Here is a 26,806-nt window from a genome sequence, read left to right on the forward strand (position 1 = left end):
TCACTTCTCAGATTTTTTTACTTTTTTAATCTTTTCGTTAGAAAACAGAACACTTCCTTAGTTATAATAGAAAAGGGTTGGCTCAAAGGTAGATCCCCATCTGATATATAACTACAATAACTCCCATGATTTGAAAGTATTGTAAGGCATTGTGGGAATTGTAGTTCTGCATTAGCTTAGATCAGCGTTCCCTAATTGGTGTTCCGCGGATCCGAGAACAAAATTGGGTTTCCGCCGTAAATTGCCCCATCCAAGATGGCCGCCGCTCCCTGCTGTTTCTGGAATGTCGGAAACCGCAGAGATCGCGCGGCCGCGATCTTATATAGAGATTGCGAGATTGCTACATAATTATGAATGCCTGTCCTGTGTCAGCTCTCCCAGCGTCAGCCTGCCTAGCGTCATTTAAGGTAAGAATTCCTCTCAGTCCATTATTTCTTAATTCTTCTCTCCTCCCAGTATTCCTTTACTCCTCTTTCCTCCCTGTATTATTTTACTCCTCTCTCCTTCAGTATTCATTCACTCCTCTTTCCTCCCTGTTTTCTTTTACTCCTCTCTCCTTCAGTATTCCTTCACTCCTCTTTCCTCCCTGTTTTCTTTTACTCCTCTCTCCTTCAGTATTCTCCCATTCCTCTCTCCCCTAGTGTTAAGCTGCCTTACACTGACTTGGCATATTGATCCATGTGCAATATCCAATTTATTTTGATAAATGCTCCATGGGGTTCCCTATTGTTCTCACAAGAGCAGGGGTTTGACTTTTGGTTGAAGTGATGCTTGCTTGCATAGTGACATATAGTGTTAATGGGAGTAGTTGCAATTTCTTCTAACTACCAAATACTTACAAGAGTGAAATAAGAGTATCCACATGATTTTGGCAATTTAAATTTTTTTTTAATTTTTTTACTTATTTACATATATTTGCATATAATTTATTTATATATATATATATATTTGTGTACGGGGTAATTCAAGGACGTACAATTAAAGGTATATGGTTCGATAAGGACCAAAGTCGGTTGAGGTGTGCCGAAACCGACGAGAGGTCAGGCCTGCAAAAGAGGGCCCACCTGGTATTTTGATGTAAATAATAAAGGGTGAGGTGGGAGGGGAACTTCAAAACGGCGACGATAGGTGAGCTGGGATTTGCTGGGATTTAAATAGGAAAATAAACCCCTCCCACAAATTCAGGCATTTTGCCTTCCACTTGTGTACGGGGTAATTCAAGGACGTACAATTAAAGGTATATGGTTCGATAAGGACCAAAGTCGGTTGAGGTGTGCCGAAACCGACGAGAGGTCAGGCCTGCAAAAGAGGGCAAAAATATAAGACAAGATTAAGTTCACAATTAGTAATCATTTAGTCATATTATCGAAAGACCGTCTGTTTCCTGGGTTAGGAATGTTCCTATTGTATGCCAACTTCCCATATTTTACTTATGTGTGTCGTAACACGCCTATTAGAGGCTGCTGTTGTATAGACATGGGATGCGTGGCCCGAGTAGGAGGATTAAGGCCTGGTGGAGTATTTAAAGTAACAAAAATCACAGTTATTAACCCCTTAAGGACCAAACTTCTGGAATAAAAGGGAATCATGACGTGTCACACACGTCATGTGTCCTTAAGGGGTTAAAGATAGTAAGGGATAGGTCGGGACCTGGCTAACCTGATCTAGTATAAATTTTGAACCGGGCACAATTTAAATTGCCTGACTGATGAGTTCAGGTATGAAGAGTAGATATGTAACAATTGTTGATTTCCTGAATTCTTGGTGCACGGGTAAAGGTCAAATGTTCCCGACAGTAAAATACTTCTTTTGGACTCAAGAAATCGTAGAGAGCCAAGTAAGCTGCTGACTTAAATTAGTAGTTTATAAACGGGAGGCTTAATGTTAATTTGAAAATTCCACCATAGATTGTACTGTTGATAGGACGTGACTTGGATGATTTGTTTGGAGTATTGATCTCTGACACCTGTCAGCGCTTTTACTGACTAAGAAAGAAAATGGGAGCTGTTGGGAATTTGACTACAAGTGATGTTAAATTCCTGTAGGTATAGTTTCAATAGTATTGTAGGCTGGTTTCAAAGAGATGTGGCAAAAATTGTGCAAGCAACCATTATAACTGTAACACATTTATTATCTTAATCATATACCATACTTACCCATCATAAGCCGAAGAGTATGTTAGAATTAGTATTCGTAGACAAAACTTACCTGCGTACAAACTCTAATCTAAGGCATGATTAGATCTTATAGACCTGCAGAGCATCTCTGGACTGTACGGTCTTTAAGCTCGACCTACAACGTTTAAGCAAGGTCGGACTTCAGGACTATAGGAGTGGCTAGGGCGGGGGACTTGAGAAGATAGTACATTACCTAGAGATATTTCTAGTAGCATGCTGTGAGGAGGGAAGAAACATATATATGTTTTAACTATGCAAACTTCGATGCCTATTGAATATCCCGTATAGTAGAGCTTCTTGCGAACGAGTACTGATAGGTGAAGATAAGGACTATGCCGTGATAGGCGAGGCCCTACCATTCGCCCTGTGTTTGGGAGAGGCCCTACCCTTGATTTGGCTTACGTGGACTTGTATCTACTACGCATGGCGAGTTGTTAAACTGTTGGTGGCGGTAAAAGAGAGACTATACTTGTGGTCGTGATATGTGAGGCCTATCCAAGACCTTGCGAGGTACTAACTCAGAGTTGGATCGCCGGTAGGAACCTCCGTGTTGAGGTGAGTAGATGACCTCATGCAAAATTATTTGACTAAGTTCAGAACTTCTAACCCTTGGCAGGCTTGTTTCTTGTGGACGAGCGTTAACCTAACCTGTGAGTAACTGGATAGAAGCACTGTGAAAAGGACTGTAAAAAGGCACCCGACGAACAAGCTGTTGTGATGTGAACCGAAAAATAGAATGAAATGCCGTGATACATAGTAGGGAGAAAGTGTGCACTTAAGATAGGAAGCTGAAAAGGAGCTTTGATTGTGGTTTAAGCTTAAAGATGATACGTGATTGTATAATAAATACCCTATAATCATACTTGATAGGCTTGGGAATGTAAATGTCTGTATTATACAATGCCTATGGTGTAACAGTAACAGATAGCATGACCGAAGTTAAATCTGATGGATCTCTTGAACTTAAATAACATAGTGAAATGTATGCAATATTAAATAACATGATGAATGAATTGAATGCGCCTGGAGAACCCTGCAAATGTCAAGCGAGCAGAGACAAGTCTCTATTAGTTGTTAAGGATTTGAATGTTATTTGTTCGTTCGTAACGACTGACGAATGATGTCTCGATATTCGATATGAACGAGTGGAAATTCTGTTTACCCTGTTTTTATTAGATAGCTAATGTTTAACCTGCATAGCTGGTAAAATTGACGTGGAGGTTATAATTAAGCGATAGTATGAGTCAACGTAAGTAATTTAGAACTCAATATACTGTAAAGCCCCTAATGGGTTGCAAAGTAACAATAGTATATCTGTAATGCATAAACTGTAAGCAGTCATTATATGTACTCAAGTGTCTTGAGGACCTGACGATGGTCCAATGCAAGTCCTAAACCTGTACGATGTGTAACATAAAGGCAGCATGAGGCCCAATATACGTGTTTAACTGAGAATATATGTAATAAAAATGCCTGAAACAAATTGTTGGAGGAAACCGCAGATCTTGGTTTCTACTAGATTGATATGCACCTAGTGTATGTGGTATAATGGGATCACAAGTGAGTGACACATTAGGGAAATATATATAATTTGGGTATCCTTGTACTGCTATATCTAATTATCTAGTAGACCCTTAGTCCATAAGTGATTGACGTATTGAAAGCATGGATTAGCCTTGTATGACAGTTCTGGCATACTGTTTGTAATACTGTAAGGGTAAATGAGCTCCCAAATGAAACTAAGCTATAACGAGGCGGGAAATAAACCGCTAGGAGACCTGATCTGATCACCGGATCTGAAACCTAGTGGTTATGTGTGACAGAGTACTGTAGGATGCCGTCCCCCAACTGTGTGTGTGTGTTTGAGTGCTGGCTGACTAGCTAGTGCCAAAATGCGGCGAAACGATTACTCTTGATTGGTGACAGGTGAGGCCCTGCTATTTGCCAAGCGGCTTGAGAGGCTCTATCTATGCGTTGGCGCGAGGGGATAACGTGGCCACTGAGCGTTGTGGCGGGGTGTCGGCCTCTCGGTGACCGTTAAACATAAGATAGAATGGGAGTGACAGGTGAGGCCCTTTCTATGCCACAATGCGAGGCGACTAACTATGATTTGGCCCGAGGGGCGTAGTACCTCCGAGTATGAGGATGGGTGTTGGCCTCGCGGGACCACTAACCTGAGGCGAAGAAGCCAGGGGGAATAATAACTAGTGGACACCTAGGAACCTGACAGCCAGCCACTGCTAACTAAGAGGGAAGGTTAGTTAGTGAGAGAGAGAGAGGACATACCATGGAACGAAACGTGGGTGGTAATGAGTTAGGATCGCAAGGCTGACCGAACTGGAGTGCCCTTGGGCACGTCGGGGTCCAGAATGGTCGGTATGTATGAACTAGAATGCATGTATGTACGGCCCTCGGGGCGCCAGATTTTTTTTTTTTTTTTTTTTTTTTTGGTATAGAAGCGGATCTTGTACATAGTACTGTTGCAACGTGTACTCGCCTTCGCCGAGGCTTGTTCATCAGAACTGCAGATAACGTGAGTGTGAGCTTAATGCACTTTGTTTAGAAACATATATGCTTGTCTGTGCAGAGGTGTACAGGTCAAGGTAATCAGGCTATGATCGGTCTTAAATGCGAAGTCTGAATCTTTATATGGGTTTAGTAATGAAATGTGCAGGCGTAATTGTCAAGTATGTATAGCTGTGTTTATTCAAAGCGTCTGCTGATGACTGTAAGATGTGCATAACAGTCTGCGTTATACTGAGGTGTAATATATCGTGCTGTCGCCAGGCTAGCACAGAAGCACTAATAGTCTTCCTATACAACATGTTTACTTTGCATTAGATTAGACAAAATGTAATAATCCTCCCACTGACTGTGTTTAGCAAGGTAAAATATGTATTGATGGTAAACACGCTAGGAAATGCAGTGTGTAGGCATTATGGATAACAGAAAAGTGTATGCCTCTAAGTTAAGGCACAGTAATATATATTGTAGCAATCAGACAACTAAGTAAGCAGCATTAAACCACCGTAACAGCGTATATATATTGATTTTAAGAAAGTAAATATTGTTTTACTGGATATACAATGAATACCCAGGTTGCCCAGTCTGTTTTACCTGCAGCCAGGAGGTTGCCCACAGTGTCAGTTAAAAGTGCCCGGAAGTGTAGCTGTTGCCACGCGGGAGTTGTTGGTGGCTATGCGGAAGTAGCACGCGTTAGTTACGGACTGGCTTCCATAGCTCAGCACGTTGGAACGCATATGTGTTCCACTTTGCCCAACAAGCTTCAGGGTTCAGATTTGAGACGCATGATGCGGCTAGCGATTAGCAAACATGACACCGCAAACGAGAGAGGGAGAGACAGGGAGAAACAGTAGTATTGACATTTATGAATTAATTGTTTAGGAACCTGGGTAAATGTTCATGGTTTACAGATTAACCTTCTGTAGATTAAATAAATACAATACACCCAGCACATTGTGTATGTGGTGCTCGATACATATCCATACTGTGTAAACAAACATGTCATGACGAGCTCGCACTGACCCGTAGTACTGATTTACAACTGACTGTGGAAACACAGCTGGCAGATCAGCCAGAAAACGCAATTCATCTGTATGATCACCTCAGCTGTTGTAAGCTAGCAGACCTTGTGGTGTTAGTTCTGTGTGAACGTGGCTTGCAACGAAATGCCGTTCGTATGGTTGAATGAATGTAAGATTCTAGGTAGCCGGATGACTAAATGTACGAAAATTTGAACAAATGGTATGGCAGTTGTATTGTTTTGTTTGTATGAAATATGTAGGATTTGAATTGAGAAGGTTTCGAACGGCGAGAATAGCCCAATCGCGGCCATTCTCGCCGGTTACCTGGTGTTCGCATGTTTGGCGGTTCGTGTTCGTCGGTTTGAGTTGCGAGCGTCTGAGCGAAACGGAGGCTGGCGGGAAAGCCGCAAGGAATGACAGGACCGGAAGCGTGCTGTAGAGGACCGGAAGTAGTGCTGACGAGAGGGAGGCGAGCAGGCCAGAACTTCAAAACGGCGACGATAGGTGAGCTGGGATTTGCTGGGATTTAAATAGGAAAATAAACCCCTCCCACAAATTCAGGCATTTTGCCTTCCACATATATATATATACATGTATTTTTTTTAATTTATTTTTCCTGTGTCATCAGTAGAAATCTGTGGTATACCAAAAATATTTCATTCTAATGCTGTTAACAAAACAGCGTCCTTTGGTTAAATCTGTAGTAAAGTGTTCTCTTTAATCCAAGATTGAGCAAAAACCCTGCTTATGTTCATTAATTGCTAAGAGCTTTATAAAAAAAGTCAGGTAGTGAGACCTGTTTAAAAGTGTTCTAATCTTTTTGCTCCAAGACTGATTCAAAATCCTTCTTACATTAAGTTCTTTCTAAGAGCATTATAAAAAAAAACAGCACCCATTGCAGTCAGGCAGTGAGATATACCTCAAGCACAATGCTTAGTTTGCAAGAATATATTGCCAAACAGTTCGTTAGCACCTGCAAAATTACGTCGTAATTTTGAGCAAAACCACCCTGAGTACAAAGATAAAGACATTGCCTTTTTTAAGCGAAAGCTTCAGGAGTATCATAAGACTATACAGTTTATGAGCAAAATATTTTAAAATTATAATAAAAATGCCAACTATTTAAATTTCTGTGCTACGGCGCAAATTTTTTTTGGGGGGGGTTACACGATGTTGGTATACTATGTCAAAGGGTTTCACGGGAAAAATTAATTGGGAACCCCTGGCTTAGACTCTACCTATTGCTTTATGTAAGTGGTAACGTAGATGAGTGTGGTTGAATTTTCTGTCTGTTACTGTCTCACTGCCGAGTGAACCTTCCAAAAATATTTTTTTTCCCTTAGCAAAAAATGTATCTAAATCTGGTGCTTTCCACTCACGCTAATTACTTACATTAACTCTACAAGTAATGTCTGAGTCACTGTCATTGTACATAAATGCAAGAAACAGGCAGTTCTTTATTTATGAACTCATCATTAGCTGTTAGTAATATAAATACAAAGGATTAGCTGCTTCAGACCCATAAGAACTCAGGAGCACCATTTATAGTCAAGACATTGCATATACCCTAAGGTAACATCTCCAGTAATACAACAATTGAGATTTATTCTATTCCTGTGTTTTGCCCTAGACATTGGCTGAGGCATATGTAGTGTTCTCATCAACTATTTACTTCTACGTAATTTCATTGTGTGTAGGATCATCTTACTGCATATATTAATCAGTGTTTAATATATGATGTCTCAGAGTTATAATTAGTTTTATTTTTGCTACATTTAAACTTTTTGCTGCAGCTTGTAACAAGTAATGATGGTTTGTTACCTATGTATGTTTTAGCTTTAAGGTGATTGACATTTCACTGAGCTTAGTTTTGCATATTAATTTATTTTATTTGCCAGCTTTCTCATGTTCAACAAGTGATCTATAATGCAGTTGTGTATTTGATGCCATAGTACACACAAGCTTGCCTCACTTAAAGGAACTCTCCAAGCAGCTATTCTTAAGCTTTTAGTTTGTTCTTAAGCAATCACCATCTGGTGACGGAGCTCATACGGGATTCTTTTAGGACAACCTGCAGTGACAGGTTCCGAGTCTAAGTGCATAGCAGGGGATTGCACTGGAGTGTCAAAAAAAGCCTTCTCTACTGCTCTACTGCTCCGCCAATAGCTCCTTAGCAGAAGAATTAGTTTTCAATGTTTGCTGTCATACTGGTCTTTGCTCCTGTTATTTTCCAAAGTAATAATGTTTCTTTATGCTTTCTCTATGCTGATTGCGGAGTGCAAGATGCAGAGCTTATAAAAAAGATTCACATGAAGCCAAGATGAAGGAGCTCAGATACAAGCAAGAGATAAGTACAGGCATGTACATTTTTTCATCTTTTTAGATCTCACAAACACGTATTTGCTAAATATAGGAGATAAATAAATAAAATATTAAAGATCCCTTCTTGGCACTCCAGATGTTGTGGACTACATTTCCCATAATGCACTAACAGCCGTAATACTGGCAAGGTATTAATAGAGTGCCGAAGTTTACTTACCAAAATTTAAATTCTTGGGCTAGTGGTAACTCTTTTACCCGTGATTTGTTTTAGAATAATTTACATTCTACCAGGGTTTACAACCTCTAGTGGCTCTTATTTTGCAAGGATCCCTTTATACTTAGCCAGTTAAATGTCCAACCCTGGTCTACACCCCCATGGCCTATAAATAGACACCCAGCCTTTAAACCCTGAACGATATGGATGTTCAATATGGATGTTATTTAAACTCCCCTTTCATTGTTTTCATGTTATATGAGTGACAAGCAGAATACAACAAACATTTCAGTTGCAAACTTCTCATATTAATCAAGGACTTTATGCTTAAAGATTTAACAAGAATATTTCTTTCACTTATGAATAATCACCCATGAGATATATTCCACATATGGGGTTGGGCATAAAGGATTAAAGTACATTTATAACCCTAGTCGTGTGAATGTAGATCATAAAGGAAAGCAAAAAAAAAAAACATGTACTAGAACCATAAGTGATTCTTTGAATGTCCTAATGTATGCAAATAACTGGTTACACAGATAGGGTACGGTATGAATTATTAGTGATTCTGTGCTCTCCCTGGTCTTCAAAGCTGTTCGAAATAACTTGTGCCAAACAAATCATTTCCAAACTTACAAAGTTTACGATACACGCTGTATCTGTGTTTGCGAATAGTTTTCGAAACCTGGAACAGCTACACAATATTGTCATAAACTGTACTTATATCATATAGTCCTGGTCTATTATGCCTATTTGGTGATGCTGAAAGAGAAATAGAAGACACATTGTAAAGTAGAAATGGTACTGGTAATAACCAAGTCCCCAAGTATGCACAGCTCTTTTGTAGATATAGGATATTGTAATTGTCCACATGTTTTCTGCATTGCTCTATAATATAGTATGCCTGCTGTGTTGTTTTCATAACAACACTTACCTTAAGAGGATCTTGCCATCCACACATATGTAGAATATAGATCCACTTTAAAGTAAACTTAGATTATAGTTATAAATAAAATATTTTTAACATTTATTCTTTCATGGATTTAGACATGCAGAGATGGGGGTGGGGAGAATGGCTTGATGTTGGCATCATTGTAAGAATATAGGACGGCTATTGTGAAATTGATATAGAAAGTTGGTAATTTTTATTCTTCATTTCATCTTCAACAAAACTGAGTCTATGCTTACTTAAGGTCAAACGATAACTTGTGTCATGTGTATTGCATCGTATTGTTACATAGTTAAATAGACTTAAAAGAGACGTGTCCATCAGGTTCAGCCTAACATCTGTTTTTGCTGTTGATCCAAAATAATGTAAAAAAAATCCAGTTTTAAGCATTTCCAATTTTTCAGCTAACTAGGAACAAAGTGTGGTGGGAACAGTGTGAATAACTGATGATGCCATAGGGCATGTAAATGCCCCGCTGGTCAGCTCCACTTAGGGCAGTCCAGTGCACAGAGCGCTGTTGAAACACTCTTAATTGGGCTGAATGCCCTACTGTAGATTGCACGTTATGAATGCATATTTTGATACACTAGCACTGGGCTGTTTAACTAGTGGTCTCTAGTCTCCCCTTAAGTGACATATCAGAGTCCAAAAGTGAATGGGAGGAACAGGACCCAATATCAGGGCTGTCCTATAACATTTGGAATGCTTGATGGTATACTATGTTAGTACATTAACATTAAATGTACTCTGTCTTAACTTAAGAGGTCATTGCAGTTCATTCTCCAATCAGTTAACTCCATCTGATTCCCATCCTGGTGTGCAAACATACAATAATATACTCTGATGAACTAACAGTGATAGATAGATAGATAGATGGGTAGGTGGGTAGGTAGGTAGAGAGGGTAGGTAGATAGAGGGAAGGGGTGAGGGTTGTTTTTCTGCTAATAATTACTGTAGTTTTGTTATATTTCATTGACTATTGTCTAATGGTTGAAGTTGTTAAGCTGAAAAAAAGAATTGTGGATTTGACAATGTACATTCTGGATATGATCCTAGAATTATTCTACATACTGGTATCACACCATGATTTCCTCTTTAAATTAAAAGACTGGATGTATGGGACTTGCTTTTCAGGACAGGTTGCAGTACATTTGATTAAAGGTTTACATGATGGGAAAGGGTACTTGGCTTCCACCCACTCATAGTTTCCCGATGTCACTATTAATTGGAATAAGCTTTCCTTCCAGAGCCTGCAGCAGCAGCACTGATATGACAGCTAAATTCATGTTTGCAAGGCACATGCCTACACAATGTCTTCTCAAGTATTATCAAATCCGTCCTGTTTTATTCTGTTGCAACATGGGGATTGCAGAGGGAATATGACAGCAAAACATATGCATCATTTGCAATATACTGAATACTTTTTACACACTGTTTTGGTGGACTAGCCATGCTCACTAACACAGATTTAGACAGATTTGTGAACAATATTTGAAAGAAATAGGCCTTTTGTGTACATAGAAAAAGTCTTAGATCTTTGAGTTCAGCTCATGAAAAATGGGGCAAAAACAATGTTGCATTTATAATTTTGTTCAGTGTGTATATATATATATGTGTGTGTGTGTGTGTGTCTGGGACAGTCCCTATACCTGTCACAAAACTTTCCACAGTTCCAGATCCTGTCTTTTTAATCTGGTGTCAGACTTCTAAGGACACCAAATAAAAGTTCTGATAGTGTACGATGTGAGTGCATCATAAAGCTTACAGATGTACAAGGTGGCAAACATGCAAACCAGCAATTGTGCATATAGAATGACAAACAGACAGATTCTACACATCACCGGTGACATGAATTCCATCTCTGTATCTGCCCTGCTCCATTTTTTCTATAGTGTCCAATTTCTACATACAGTGAAGGCAGGTGCATATTCATCTGCATTCATGGCAGGTCTAGGCTATTTCAAGGCTGCCTTGGTGGGTGTGCTGTGGTGGGTATGTTGCCAGGAGATCCCTGGAGCCATCTGATGGTAAGGAGTCACATTGTTTTTGAATTGTTTCACACTTGTTTGGGTCCCTCTGGCAGCAAAGGTCCTTCTGTGTTATCGCTAAAGTGGGAGTTCCGTTTTCCCTTTAGCAATATCAGTTTTGTCCAACATGGGCCATATTCATTGACTGAGAGTGATGAGAGGGCCAACAAATGTGGACCAAATGTAAACTGCTAAAGTGTAATGGAAGCAACAACTTTAGCAATATCACAGAATGATGGAAGGATGCAGGTGCTGTAGTGCCCAGGAAAGTCTAGAAACAGTTCAATCCCCAATTATGATAATCACTACAGTGCACATTAGCAGTTATGGTGGAACATCTGAGATTGCTGTCCAGAAGAATACAGTTCTAGGAACAGCTAAGATACTGTACAGAATCCTCAGACTCCCAGGCCTCTGGTAGATGACCCGAGAATGAGGAATAAACATACCACCCAGGTGGAGTGAAAAAAAAAAAAAAATATATATTATATATATATATATATATAATATAACAGTTTAGATAGATATTGTTAAGCAGTGAAAGTATGTTAGAGTCTAAGATTTGTATCCTCCTGGGCCTGTTTGTCAACAGATCATTTTCTAAACCACATTTGTCATTTTGTCAGGGAAATGTATTATGTCAACCACAATGTCATTATAAGACCAAAATCAATTCTCAGTGATAAAGCGTCATTTGTGAAAATAAAATCTATTTTTTTTTCTCAGCCATAAAATAGATTTTGTCAGCAGTTACAGTAAATTCCCTGTTGGCTCTCTGTGGGTAATATCATATTTCGACAACAAAATATATTTTATCGGCCAAAAGATAATCTCTGGACATATGTCTATACATAGCAAGGAGCAATTATGGCAGAATGGCACAGGACTCATTTTGGAGCCGTCCGCATTTCCATTGGATGCACTGTGGTGGATACTCCACATTGTGTATCTAGTTTCACAAATGTTTCTGTTTTGTCTATTTATCAAGACAGTTGCTTTTTTGATCATAGCCTGAAACTTTTAACAGTTTTATTCTACACAGTTTTTTTAGTTAACAGTTTAACAGGTTTTCATTGATATATTTGGAGCTTATATATTAAGAATTTCACACATCCTTTAAATTAACTGTGACATTTGTGATAATCATATAATATCGTCTTTCTAAAGATTATTTTAACCATTTGTAAAGATTGAAATCCTTTATGCCTTACCTTTGGTTGTTCATTAAATTAAAAGGACAGCGCAAGCACTAAAATCATTTCAACATATTGTAGTGATTATGGTGCTTGGAGGCTATAGGCACAGTCCGTCTGGTTTTTCTCAAACAGTTTGTGGTTTTCCAGCACCCACAGCCCACTTTCATGCTTAGGACATTACACTGAAAAAGTTTCAAAATCAAACATATTTGTAAACTGTAAAAATCTAAGCTGGATTTAGTCCCACAGACCAGAGAGACTAAGGACTCGGTTTCTTGAGAGTCACAATTCTGAATTCTTACTGAATCAGAAATGTAGCAGAGCCAGGGGTGTTGTTGGGTTCCAGACACACCTGGAAAAACTCAATGAACTTTACAGTGACAGCGAGGTAGAGGTATGTCATGATATATCCCCACCTTTCTATGTTATTTACCCTCCTAACTACTCAGGGGAGATCACTATACTTCTCATCTTTCTTTGTTAAATAGATGGCTGTATTAAGAAACAGCTGCCTAATTTAAAATGAATCATAAAAATACATTAATACCCAACTGTCCCCTTCATCCACTGTGGAGATCATGGGCTAAAGAGACCCACATTTGGAGCTTTAGCCCACAACACCACCTCCCTCAAAAATGCCTACCAGCACAACCTTACCTCTTAGCACCATATTTGGTAGGAAAAAAGTTAGTCTCGAAATTTACCCCCAAAATGTATAATGAAAGTATTAAATTCCTAATAAATACATATACAGCGTATATAAATGCAATATACTCACACATTCAGACACTTGTTATTACTATATTCCCTGGTCACGTAAGAAAAATAAAAAAAAATGCATCACAGGCAGGCATACAGGCACCACACAGTAAATTCATCAGAGACAACAAGCAGTTCAGTCGTGTCACGCCAAGTATAACAAAACAAAAAATACATATGGATCAAGGTTTTTAAATAAAATGGTATAGTAGAAATAAAAGAGGCAAAAGTAACAGAAACTAAGCCCGTGTCCCCTAAAAGGAATGTCTTATAAGGGAAAGTATGCTGAGTAGGGATAACACAGGTGTAACGAATCTCCTGTACTTCATGAAGTACGTTAGTTTGCACACTCCCGAAATGCTAGGGACTTAGTGATTATAGCATGTTCGCGTAGTACGCTGATTCGTACTTTCCCGAAATCCAAGCTGGTCGTGAGAACAAATCAAGCGGTTCGCTGTTCGCATACCCAAACATCAGTCGAGGCTTGATGAAGGGTACAACAGGAATGTTATGGCCAGTTTGCCCACTTATATACACAGACCCACAGCAGGGGGTCTCAAGCAAGGAAATAGCATAACACTCCCCCAACACACCAATGACACTCCCACAACACGCTCAGGAGTCTCTGTGTATGGGAGATAATTTAGTGTAATCTGCTTAAACTAATTATCTCCCAGGGACTAGAGTTCCAAATCATAAAATATAAAAAATACACATAGTATATATTGGAACCCCCACAAATATTATATCCCCGGAGAGCCTGCATTGAGCGCTTAAGTTATCCAAATAGCACTCAGATCCCACGAACACAGCCGAATCGCCACTGGGGTAAAGTTTTGTAGCGACAGCACACGCGGCACCTCCCTAAATTAGTTCCAGAGAATCAGTGGTAGCGTTTGGTCAATTACGGGAGTTCCAAAACAAATACAAAGACAAACGGTTCCCCTGGTTCATACATAGTGATTGTTCACCTTGTTTATTCGGACAATCCTACCGAACAGCGCTCTCCTGGCTTGTCGTGGAAAGAAGCAGGCGTTCGTGTAATATTGCCAGTGTTCGCAAGGTCGAGTGCCCGACTTAGAGTTTCAGACACTCTACGACCAAGTCCCACTGCCTGCTTTTGTGCGACTAGATGGCTGTGGCGAAACCAACCTCGCCACTGGGCCCTGGAGAAGCCTGTTTGCTAGCCTCCTACCTGCTGACTATGGCCCCTGGGTTATTTGGGGCATATTGTACTGTATATCGCTGCTACTGGCCCTTTTAACAGCATCTATGGACATATTGGGACTTTTGGGACTACTGTCCCTTTAAGACTGTGATACATATTCTAGTATATTGCCTGTAATATTATATGTGTATATGTGTATTAAGTTTAACCTGGGATATGTATGCAGCATTCACCTGATTGTTCGGTAGAATCACTCCATTTATTATATTGAGTGAAACTACCGAACAACCAGACCACCCAGGAATAAGTGTGCCTCCAATTACAGTTTGCAACAATGTTGCAAACGGGTAATTGGCAATCCGTGTAATGTATTCTTTGTCCTCTGGGTGGCCGCCATTCGGGAAACAAACACGTGGCGGCGGCCATCTTAAACTACCGAACAGCGGTGTTTTGCCGTCGAGTGTCTGGAACTAAAATCGGACACTTGACTAGGCAAACACCGCTGAGACCTCCATACTTCCAGAAATTCGTATGGAAACTACCGAATGACCCGCCGTTCGGTAGAAAGAACCCCACAAACAAGGGAATTCATTCAAACCCTCTCCAGGCTCTATAACACAGGCAATTCGTCTGTTTTCATTCCCTTGTTTGTGACCGACCGCAGGGCCAAAATGCATGGAACTGTTTTCGGATACTTTACCCATGCGGTCGGTCAAATCTTTGGAACCCCATATCTCCCGAACCATTCATCCGAATTACTTGAATTTTGGATATGTTGTCCCCCTGAATAAGGGCTATCCAGCGATGCTGGATTTAAAGGTGTACCCCCTGTTTTTGGGGTACATCCAGAACTTGGCTGAAAAAGTGTACCGGATAATTGAGTTTAATGTTATCTGAGGGGAGGGGATGTGTGGGCTGAACCATGTATGTGATTGGTTATTTTATGCCTCCCCCTGGGTGTGGCCTGTATGTGGATTAGTGTAATAAAAGCCAGGCTGGATGAGCCAGTCCAGAGTTCCTGCTTAACCCTCAAAATGAAGTGTCGTCTCGTTCTTGGGGGGGATTGGATTGTAAGCTGACTGCCAAGAGTGTAAGCCGATTGTATGCTTTTCTTGTTCAGCTGTTCCAGTTCGGAGTGTTATTTCGTATCCAGATCGGGAGTGTGGTGTTCTGCAGTAGCTGTGCCTGTCTCCAGAAAAGGGGATTATCGCCTAAACTGGGTTTTATCCTCGTGTGTGTGAAACGGTCCGTTACAATGGCCATCACACAGAGAGAGCACTTAAGTTTGTGGTTTATTTGAAGTTAATGAGCCAGGGGGGTGGTCGGTGTTCGGTAGATCCATCTATCGAACACAGGGAAAATAACTGGGTGAATAAAATAAATTTTTGTCACAACAGGCTATGTGCCTCTTAACATAGTGAGGGTTGAATTGGTGCATGCACCTGAGAAAATACACGGCAAGAGGTATTACCCACCACATTAGGCCGAAACTACAACTGTAATTGAGGAGAGTGGGTGAGGGGTGGGCAAGGAGATTTAGGGTTAATAATTCCCTATTGCCAGCAGAAGTTAGGAAAGGTGGACATATCACCAGGGACATATAATATGTCATGGGTAACAACTTCAACTCATGAAAGTTGTTTTGGTGCCTGGATTTCGCTGGTGCCATCCTCTGCATCCTTTTCTCTTCAACCTTTATCGAAATGTTTCCCAGGGATCCAGTCCAGCCCAGCCCCCAATGACTGTATGGTGACGACAGAGAGTGGCTCCACCATAAATGATAACATGCTTTGATAGGCCAAAGTCTTATGTAGTACCATAATCACCACAATAAGCTGTAGTACTTAAAAAAAATAAAAATCATTTTTTAAAACTTGTTTTACATAGTAAATGGTGCAGAAATTGAAGGGGGAGGGGGTATATTTCTTTGTTCTTTTTAATGCCTTAGCCTAATGAGCTTTTTGGCAGTTATGTCGAAATCTATTATTAATAACATCCTAAAAAGAATTGAATGGTTTTAAAACACATTCATGTAAAAATGCAGCATTTTAAATTCAATATAGATTGACATAACTTCCAACATTTCAAATAGGCATTGAAAAAGATTTACAATTTTTTTTTCTGTTCTGAGACATTTTAGGTGATGTACTAATAACAATTTATGCAACTAAAACGGAATGTAGTACTGATTTCTAAACATTTATTGTAGTTTAAAGACATTACTGTGAGTATTATTGCTGTGTAGCGCTGGTAAATACTGAGACATACCAAAAATACTGAGCTGTCCCTCTGGGAAATATGGATTAATATAATAAACTCTTACCTTTCAATAAATGTACAGTATTTATAGAATCAAATAGTGGTATGTCAATTTCCTTTCACTTTACAAATCGAGTCACTTTGTATGTATGAAACACAATGCCCTCCACTAATATTGGCACTATTTAAGTCAATACTTTGTGCTACCTCCCTTTGCCAAGATAACAGCTCAGAGTCTTCTCCTATAATGCCTGGTGATGTTGGAGAATACATGGCAAATGATCTCAGCAGTGGCGTACACACACTCCATGGGGCCCCGGTGCGAAACTGATCCGTGGGTCCCCCCCTAGCGTGAACCTCTCCCCCCTGACTGTGGGCCCCTCCCCCGGACACATAAATACAGACACAAACACATACACACACCCCCGACATACACATACATACATACACACATACAGAGACACACAGACACATACATACAGAGACACACACAGACACATACAGAGACACAGACACACACATACATACACAGACATACAGATACACACATACAGAAACAGACACACACACACAGAGACACAGACACACAATTATACACATATACAGAGACACAGACACAAACATACATACACAGACATACATACAGATACACACACACACACACACATACACACACATACACACACACACACACATACAGAGACAAAGACACAGACATACATACACACAGAGACACAGACACACACATACATACACACACACAGAGAGACACACACATACATACACACACACAGAGAGACACAGACATACATATGGATACACACACAGAGACACAGACATACATACAGATACACACACACACAGAGACACACAGACATACATATGGATACACACACAGAGACACAGACATACATACAGATACACACACACACACATACAGAGACACAGACACAGACAGACATACATACGCACATACAGAGACACAGACATACATACACACATACATACATACAGAGACACAAATACACAAAATGTTTCCTACCATCTGTGGGTCCAGTGGTGGCTCAGCCTGATGGGAGTCAGAGTTCTCACTCTGACTCCATCCTCCTTTCTGTTTCCTCCCGCGCGGGCTCTCAGTATGCTGGGAGGAGTGACGTGCGGTCACTTCCTCCCAGCGTGTGATGATCTCATCACAGGGGGCCCGGTTGAGCACTTAAAGCGCTCAGCGCAGACCGGGCCCCCTTAAAATCCATGTCCATCGGGTGGCCCTGACAGCATGGGCCACCCGATGGACCCCTTGACATGCGGCCCCGGCGGTTTGCCGCACGGGCCGGGGCCGCAAAGCGTGGCAGCTGCTACCCGGTCGCGGGGGGGCCGCAGGGCGGCCGGGCCCCCTGGAGTGCCCGGCCCGGTGACTGCGGTACGTACGCCACTGGATCTCAGACCATTCCTCCATACAGAATCTCTGCAGATCCTTCAAATTTGAGGCTGACACTGGTGGCCTCTCCTCTTCAGTTTACCCACAACAAAAGAAATGTTTTGATAGCTCATACCTACCAAGGGTACCAATATTACTATACATTTGACACTTTACTTTTTTTACCACTGCATGTTTAATTGTTAACGGTATGGTTATATAAAAGAAAGCATATACTTTTCTGTGTTCTATCTGGATTGCCACAACAATTTGTGGATGTAGTTTTTCTAACTGATTATTTTTCATCATTCTGCTAAGAAATAATATCCTTTAGTTTTGACTTTAGATTGGTGGTAGCTAACCTTGGCTCCGCAGATATTAACAAACTCTATTTCCTATGGTTTTAATCCAGCATTTAGGATGATGCCAAGGTTTGCCCTGACTGACCTTATGCAATGTATTGGTCTGAGTCTGGCAGATTGTGATATCCTAAAATATTCTCATGTCCTGCAAATAAAGTTCTTGTAAAGATTAGTTTGCTTTTGTTCAGTAGAAATGTCAATTTCCCAACATGTGTACCCTCCTAGATCATAAGTCAGGTTTTAAGATAATCCCATGCAGCCCTACGGAATGCAAGAGTCAAAGTAATCGTGGTAAAATAGATCCACCATTAACTGAGAACTCGAGAGGGCTCCTAGCTTTATCTTGAATTAATCACCCGAGCACCTTTACAACTTTGTCTAATAAGTTGTTATTGAGATAAAGCTGTTCTGGTGCCCAGAGTATTCATTTAACGGCTTCGTTTTTTTATATACACATACATAATCACTCAAATTCATTGAGATGCAGTTTAATAATTGCATCAATAATGCAATAATAACGTATAATTTAATAATTCATACTGCTTCAGTATGTGGTAGGCTATAAGAGACTATTATAATTGATGTTATAAATTATATCTAGAGAACATTTTCAAGACTATAGGAGAACATGTAGCAAAACTTAGCTTGACAAACAGAAACAAACCAACAGAGACAGTTTTGAGAGTCAATTGTCTCGTGTAAAGGGATTGTAAAGAACTAAAGGACATCCCTTTCTCTCTCCTCACTGTTCTGGAGCCTACATGTCTCATTATGCATAGTGCTTGTTCTAGCAACGGGGGATGATAGGAAAGCTTTGGGCTCAGTACTATGTATACGTGCAGGTAGTAATTCTTATATTATTATTAGAGATGTCCCGAACAGTTCGCCAGGAACTGTTCGTCGGCGAACATAGCTTGTTCGCGGTCGCCACGGCGGGCGAATATATGCGATGTTCAGTCCGCCCCCTATTCGTCATGGAGGTGGGAGGGTTTGGGAGGGAGGGCCTGCTGCTGATTGGCTGGAATGTGTCTGCTGACTGTGAGGTACAGGGTCAAAGTTTACTCAATGATGACGAATAGGGGGCGGATCGAACATCGCATATGTTCGCCCGCCGCGGCGACCGCGAACAAGCTATGTTCGCCGGCGAACAGTTCCCGGCGAACTGTTCGGGACATCTCTAATTATTATTAGTTTTATTATTTTATTATTTATAATGCGCCAGCAAAATTCTGTAGTGCTGTACAATGGGTAGAATAACAGACACGTAATTGTAACCAGACAAATAGGTGCACAGGAACAGAGGGGTTAAGGGCCCGACTCAATGAGCTTACATGCTTACAAGACAATATATTTTTGAAAGAGCAACATACATTTTTTTTTCTTAATTTGATATGCTTGTTTCAATTTAAAAAACAAAAACAAAAAAACACACATTATTCTTGTAGTAAAATAATGCTAAGGGCTTATCAGTAGGAGTCTTAAATCCAGTTAAAAGTCCACAATTGGAGAGTAATTGATGCTAGATCAAGAAGAAATGCAGTACTAACAAATTATGATAACAGAAATTTTATAATTGTTATATATCAATAAATCATAATGGAATTCCTATGTTCTGGATAAGATCCAATTAATGACGGAGTTGAATGAATTAATATTGATTGCTGTTTTGTTAATATTTGTGGAGATTATGTCTGGAATAAAATATAATGAGGAGAGATAATGGAATCCAAATATTCTATTCTATTCTATCTACAAATTAATTTTAAAAAAAAAGAAATGTTGAGATTGTAAATATCATTAAGCTAGTTTGTACGATGACCGAATGCTGTTCTGCACAATACACAGTAATTGAATAGTCTTATGATTATATCCTGGTTTATTATAGAGGAAAGACATCAAACAATGTCTCAAAGGATATTTTTAATTTTACATTGACTTTTTTTTTTGTTTTGTTTCTTTTAATTTTATTGTAGTTTGTCAAAACTCAGAAATCGATTTCTCTGAATATTTTAATGGTTTTAAAATTCAATGGGACTATTAACAATTTTTTTCACCATTTATTTATTCAACCTTTATAGAAGTAGTGGGGGATACCTCCCCCACCCCATTGCAAGAGTGCAATTTGATTTATTTTGATCTATACTGAATCATGTGCGTTAAACAATAGTGGATAGAACTTCAAGAATGACTGTGGTGCAGATGAGAAATTTGCTTTGCCCATATTTACACTGGGTGGTTAGGAAAGGCCTTATTATTTCTCAATGGTTTCCCTCTGTCTATATTATTTTTAGGAATCCCTCTCAGCTTTCTTTTGGGGACCAGCAATGCTGGAAAGACTGAAAGATGAACATTTTGGTTGGTTCATAGCGTGACTATGACATCACACCAGCTAATAGCAAATCTAAAATCTTCAGTGGGTTTTCTTAGAGGTTCAAGAGGATGCAGTTCATAGCTTAGAATAACAAGCCTTTGGACTTTTTTAACATTGACTTTTTCTTAATGTCAGATTATAATAATATTTATGTAAAATGTGTACATTGAGCTTTCGCTTCATTTCCGAATACTTTGTGCTATCTAGCTGTTATTGCCCAACTTAATGTTATCCATTATATAATTCCAAGAAGGATCAAAGGCCAATAATCAAAATTGCAATTCAGTTACTACAACTGGAGCATCTACAACTGTGCTATCAACAACATCAGCATCGCTACCGTTACATAAAAATGTAAATCTTGTATTCTAATAAATAAAGGTAGTGAGGCAGGAGATATATTAACGAGAATTTTACTCTTCTGGCTTTCAACGAGTTAAATGTTTTCTAAAACTTGGCTCTATAAATAATTAGTGAGAGGGTCAAATCTGTCATTTATTTATGAAACTATTTCATTAAAACCAGAATTGCCAACATGGGACCCTCTATTATACTTTATCGCTCATTTTCAAATAAATTCCCTATTTTCTGGTTGTACAGAATGTCTGATTATTACGTGGACATATGAATCATATCGGAAATAATACAGCATGCTCTTTAAATCACCCATTAACTTATGAAAGCAATTTCCTTTGGTGCATTTATATCATTTCTAACGTTATTATATAGGTGGTAACATGTTCAACTATGTTATATCATCAGGAAATGAAAATAAATACAATCACTGCTCTTAATCTCTTTTATGTTTTCGCTAATCCCCATCAGATATCTTTGGCTCTTATTTCTAGGATATTGTCGTTTATAAAAAGAAACAAATCCTGCGCACCCGTAAGTAGAATTTGTATAAGTCTAAAGCCTTTAACAGGGACAATTTTAAACACTCTTCATAAAGTTTATTCAATGTATCTCTATATCTCAAACACACTCCCATTCGAATGCATGGTGCATAAATACCTTGGGTTATTACAGATTAGTTGAGACTAATTCAAAGATTTTACTTCTTCTTTTCCTTACAGTATTTAAGTCTCAGTAAACACACTTACAGTGCTTACCTATACACCATAACCAGGTAATGATTGCTGCCATTTTGAGGATTTTCAGTTTCCATGGTTACATATGAGCTTGCAGTCCTGAGGTCCACATTGCTGGTGAAGTGAATAATTATTATTATTATTGTCATTTATATAGCGCCAACAGATTCCGTAGCGCTTTACAATATTATGAGAAGGGATTTAACTATAAATAGGACAATTACAAAAAACTTACAGGCACGATAGGTTGGAGAGGACCCTGCTCAAACAAGCTTACATTCTATAGGACTCCGTATGCTTTGATTTGCACGTGTTTTAATAAAAATGGCAATATTGGCAATTAGCATACATTTCTATGATTTGATTTTTCTTGTAGTACCAAATGTGTTGTCATATTGAATTTTAAATCCCTGTATTTAAAGAAAAACTAAAAATAGCTTAAATAATGTCCTGATCTCAAACCAGGTAAGCCCTGTTGCCCAGTGCTAATTTTTATGTAGGGCTGGTTGATTTTAAGGGGGTTGATGTCACGGCAGGCGCCTGAGGTATGCTGAACCCAAGCGCTTGACCTTAATAGGTGGATTTGCAGTGTCGGCAGCTACCAGTGTTTCTTTTCATATCTGCCCATGCATTCGTTTGTTAATATACGGGATAAATGCAAGTTGAATAGACCGGAGATGTGGCCAGTTTAGATCTGTTGTAAACAGGGAAGGCAGGCGCTTGCTTTGAGGTTAGATATAGATTCCAAGGAGGATTGAAATGTTGCCAGGTTCACATGATGCTGCTCCCCTCTCTGCCTCCTGTGACATCTATAAAGCTGCAATGTTTAATCTATCACGGCTAAAATCACACGGGTACTTGCACAGAGAACACTTCCTTGAGATGAGGTGGTCTGGGTGACTATGGTGTCTCTTTAATGCACTAGCTGTAGTATTAGCTTGTAGGTTCAGTCTCCTGTAGGGCCTGCTCTTTCAGTTACCAAAAGCACCACTAATCTGGGTAATAGATAGTGTCTGTGCTTAAGGACATGCTTGGAAGTGAGTGATAACATATCCTTCCTGGTAAAGTAATCTGATTATGTAAGCATGGCAAATCAATGCTGCTGCTAAAATTCTGGTTGCTAGTCAGCCCGACAGCCAGCCAGCAGTGCACATGCACTAAATACTGTGATAGACATTTGTACATGTTTAGTTTGCCCAAAAACGTTCCAACTGAAATAGGACACCAGAGAGATACCATGGGATGGGGGGATTTGTACCCTGATATGAAAATGGTTTGGCAGTTTGAGAATGTGTAGTACTATAGAATTTGGGTTGGCTTTTTTTAATCATTGTTTATGATTGTTTTTCCACGTTTGTTTTTCATCCATTGTACAGCGCTACGGAATCTGATGGCTCCATATAAATAATAAAATAATAATAATAATAATCTGTAAAGTAAATTAATACTTCTTTAAAAGCACATAATAGGCAGAACCCCATTGCCTGTGTGGGGAGGGGGGGGGGGGGGGCAGGGGGAGCTCAAATGTATATTTTCCACCTGTAAAAAAGAAATCAATGAAGTGACAGAGATGTTTTCCATGCGTATACATTTTTTTCAAGGAAAGAATGAATAGAGGAATGAATTACTACTTTAAGATACACATAGATCCAAATAGTTTACACTTTGCAACAACACAGAATAACAGTGTAGCTAAGAGAAGCCAGCAATAATGAAAAAGCCTTAGGCTCACCCTTTTGATGATTGCAGCAAGCAGGGGGTTTATTACCAAGCGAGATCACATAGTTGCAAGAGAGTGTTCCCCTTTTATCAAGTGTTGAGTATGAATAATTTGGACAAGTTTAACTGGGGATGACCCTCAGAGGTATGTGCTAGTCGCAGGGAGGGGGAACAGAAGATAGAACAGCCAGGGCTGCTATAGCAACAAGTTCCTTTAGATATTTAACTCCTACTGAACCATGGAATTGTAGCAATGGAGATAAAGCACTGTTATACAAGGTTATTATTGAGAAAGTGCATTCACGTACACAGCATCACGTATTAATTTAAGTTAAAGACAATTGAAGCTCAGTTATGATAAACGTTTGCATTCCCGGTGAACCTAAGCCTTCATAAGATGTACCAGATAGCACAGCAAGCCCAGGCATCGTCTGGTATTCCATGGCTGTTGTTTGTGACTCCTAGAATTCTTTGTGCACTGTGATAGTTTCTTGCGGACATTTCATTTCATTGAAAGCTCTGCGTTACTCGTTAATGCAGTGCCCAGAAGGTGTAGTACCAAATGCCATTAACAATATATATAATATTATAGTGAGATATAGAATACACAGTTACTGCTACAGAATACATCACTGTGTGTAGCCATTGCTTGCTTGTTTACACAGTGGGTACTGTGATAAGGAAGCATGCTATATACATTTGTGCACATATGCTGCATAAAAACACATGTATCCCCCTCAAGGCTAGCCTGTCATAGGGACATCCTAGGTGACTGCCTAGAGCATCCGTCTGTAGAAGACACTATTTAGAATCTAGGCAAGCTAAATATAAAGTTGGAGAAGCACTTTGGAAAAGAAGCATTTCTGCCCACATTTATTGTATTTATGCCCACATTTATTTTCCTGGTTAATAATTCTTGAAGCAATAAATATATAATTAATCATAAAGTTTAACTATATATTTCATTGCTTTAGGACTTTTAAAGGGACACTCTAATCACCAAAACCACTATCTTTTAATGCAGTGCTCTTGGTGCAAATATTCTGTCCCTTCACTCTCTAACACATGTAAATGGTTTATGAGAAATGGCAATTTTTATATTAGACAGCCACTGGAAGCACTTCATCGTGAAAACTCTTTAATAATTGGTCTTCATGTTTGCGATCTCAATGCTTATCATAGAGAAGTATTGCTGAGCATGCCGATTGAGCCACATAACTCCAAAACTTCATTCATCAGGATGGCCTTAGAAGAGGGAAAGAAGCTGCAGAACCACGTACAGAAATTGACTATTGGGGGAGGGAGTCATGGGGTACCAATAATCTAAGCGAGCAGAGGAACATGCAAACATAATTAATAAGCATATTTATTTAAAATACTTAACCAATCTTCAGTGCCATGATGCTCTGCTTTCTCTCCTACATCCTGTTAGTCCAAAAAGGCTACACACACATATATATATATATATATATATATATATATATGTTTTGTTTTGTTTTTTTAAATTTCATGTTTGCAAGGGAATCACAGCAACTACAGTAAATGTACAGTTACTAACAAATGAAAATAATTGTTAAAATATCTGAATTAAAACAGTCACCTCGCCTACCTATTAATCAGTTCTTAATATATACTATTTTGCCAAATTGCATAATGTTGCCTGCCCAACACTGATAGGCAGGCATCTTCCAGGAAATGCTGTTGCTTACCATCACAGCAACTACAGAGCATTCACAGCCATACACAAATAATAACTCCAGAGACACTCTGATGTTGGAGAGGTATATCCTGCTTTCTGAAATTCTATTTTACTCTCCATGTAGGACCAATCAGATTGGAGGTTATAGGGGACAGGTAGGAATAGAAGGTGGATGTCACAGCGGTTGTAATACTGATAAACCCAACATCAGAGCTAGTTATCAAAATATATAATTTCTGTTTATGGCAAATGATATCATCATGGCATAGTGATATCAGCTTCAGCACTTCTAACTACATCTCATAATGCTTAAAATTCTTTTCTCACACCTTAGTAAAATATTCTTCCTGATAACATTGCTTTGTTTCGTAAGAAAAACAGTACGCATATTACAGCAGACTCATTCTATCATTTTTTCTTTTCAGTATTTGAACCTAGTGAGGAATCCAGCTGGTGTTCTAGAATTCAGGAATTTAGATGTAATATTGAAAATTGCATCCCTGCAGTTTCAGTTTGCCCCCTCTGAACCCAGAGAGATGAGTTTACAGGAATATTGAACTCAGCTTGCGAACTAGGTGACTTTCACTTGTTATATAACAACATCAATATCAATAGAGAGGTGATATCTGTTCATCTCTTTATATGTCTTTATATGTCTGATCAGGCATTTAAGGAAATACTGTCTTGAATCACAAGCAACGTGTTTGAGAGAATGTGATGTTTTGTTGTTATAATGTTTTTTGTTTGCTGTTTATAGTATTATTTCTGTGACATATAGTCTTGTGTCCTGCTTTAGAACTAATGTAAAGGAATAGTTTATGGCAGAACCTATCCAGGATTTTTTACTCTGGCATAACACTAGGGTTAGCAGTAGATGTTGCTGTGACTGGGCCCTGGTGTAGTGCCAACAGGGCAAGATTTTCCAGAATTGGCACCTGTGCTTTTATGAGTTTAAATAGGCTAGTGATGAGAAATAAGCATCAGGAGCGGTTCTGGTGTCCATAACATGTCCCTGCAGGCTTTTTAATCTAAGCACTTCCTTTTCAGAGAAACCGACAGTGTTTACATTGCTGCTTAGTAGAACCTCTAGTGGCAGTCACTCAGATGACCACTATAGATGCTTACAATCTCAGTGGTGGAAAGTCGCTCCGACAACTACTGGAGTTGCTTCCTATGCCAGCGTATTTCGCTCTCTTCCTCCAGCAGCATCACACTGATGGTCCAATCCAATGATTTTTCAGATCCCTCACCTGGTCGCTATAAAACAAATATGGTACAATATTTAATTACCTTTTTCTAGTACTTAGGTAGCCTTTTTAGAGCTCTCCAACATTAGCAACGTCACACCGATGGTCCAATCAAATGCATTGGGGACTTAACACGATTGGTGCTGAGCACCGCATATGCATTCAAGCTTCCCCCCGTAGGAAAGCTTTGAATCAATATTTTCCTAAGGGACTTCCAAAGTAATAGGGTTCAATGCAGGCACTCTCACATTGGAACTGCCTGCATTGAACATAGATGACGTTAG

The 26,806-nt window shown here is 39.4% G+C and overlaps 1 protein-coding gene across 2 annotated transcripts in view; it reads left to right on the forward strand.

Annotated features, from left to right (window-relative positions):
- The window catches only part of ARHGEF25 (Rho guanine nucleotide exchange factor 25), a 323,971-nt gene that overhangs the window by 140,941 nt on the left and 156,224 nt on the right, over window positions 1-26,806 (forward strand). The window lies entirely within an intron of this gene.

The sequence above is a fragment of the Pelobates fuscus genome, chromosome 1 (assembly GCF_036172605.1).
Source record: "Pelobates fuscus isolate aPelFus1 chromosome 1, aPelFus1.pri, whole genome shotgun sequence".
NCBI lineage: Eukaryota > Metazoa > Chordata > Amphibia > Anura > Pelobatidae > Pelobates > Pelobates fuscus.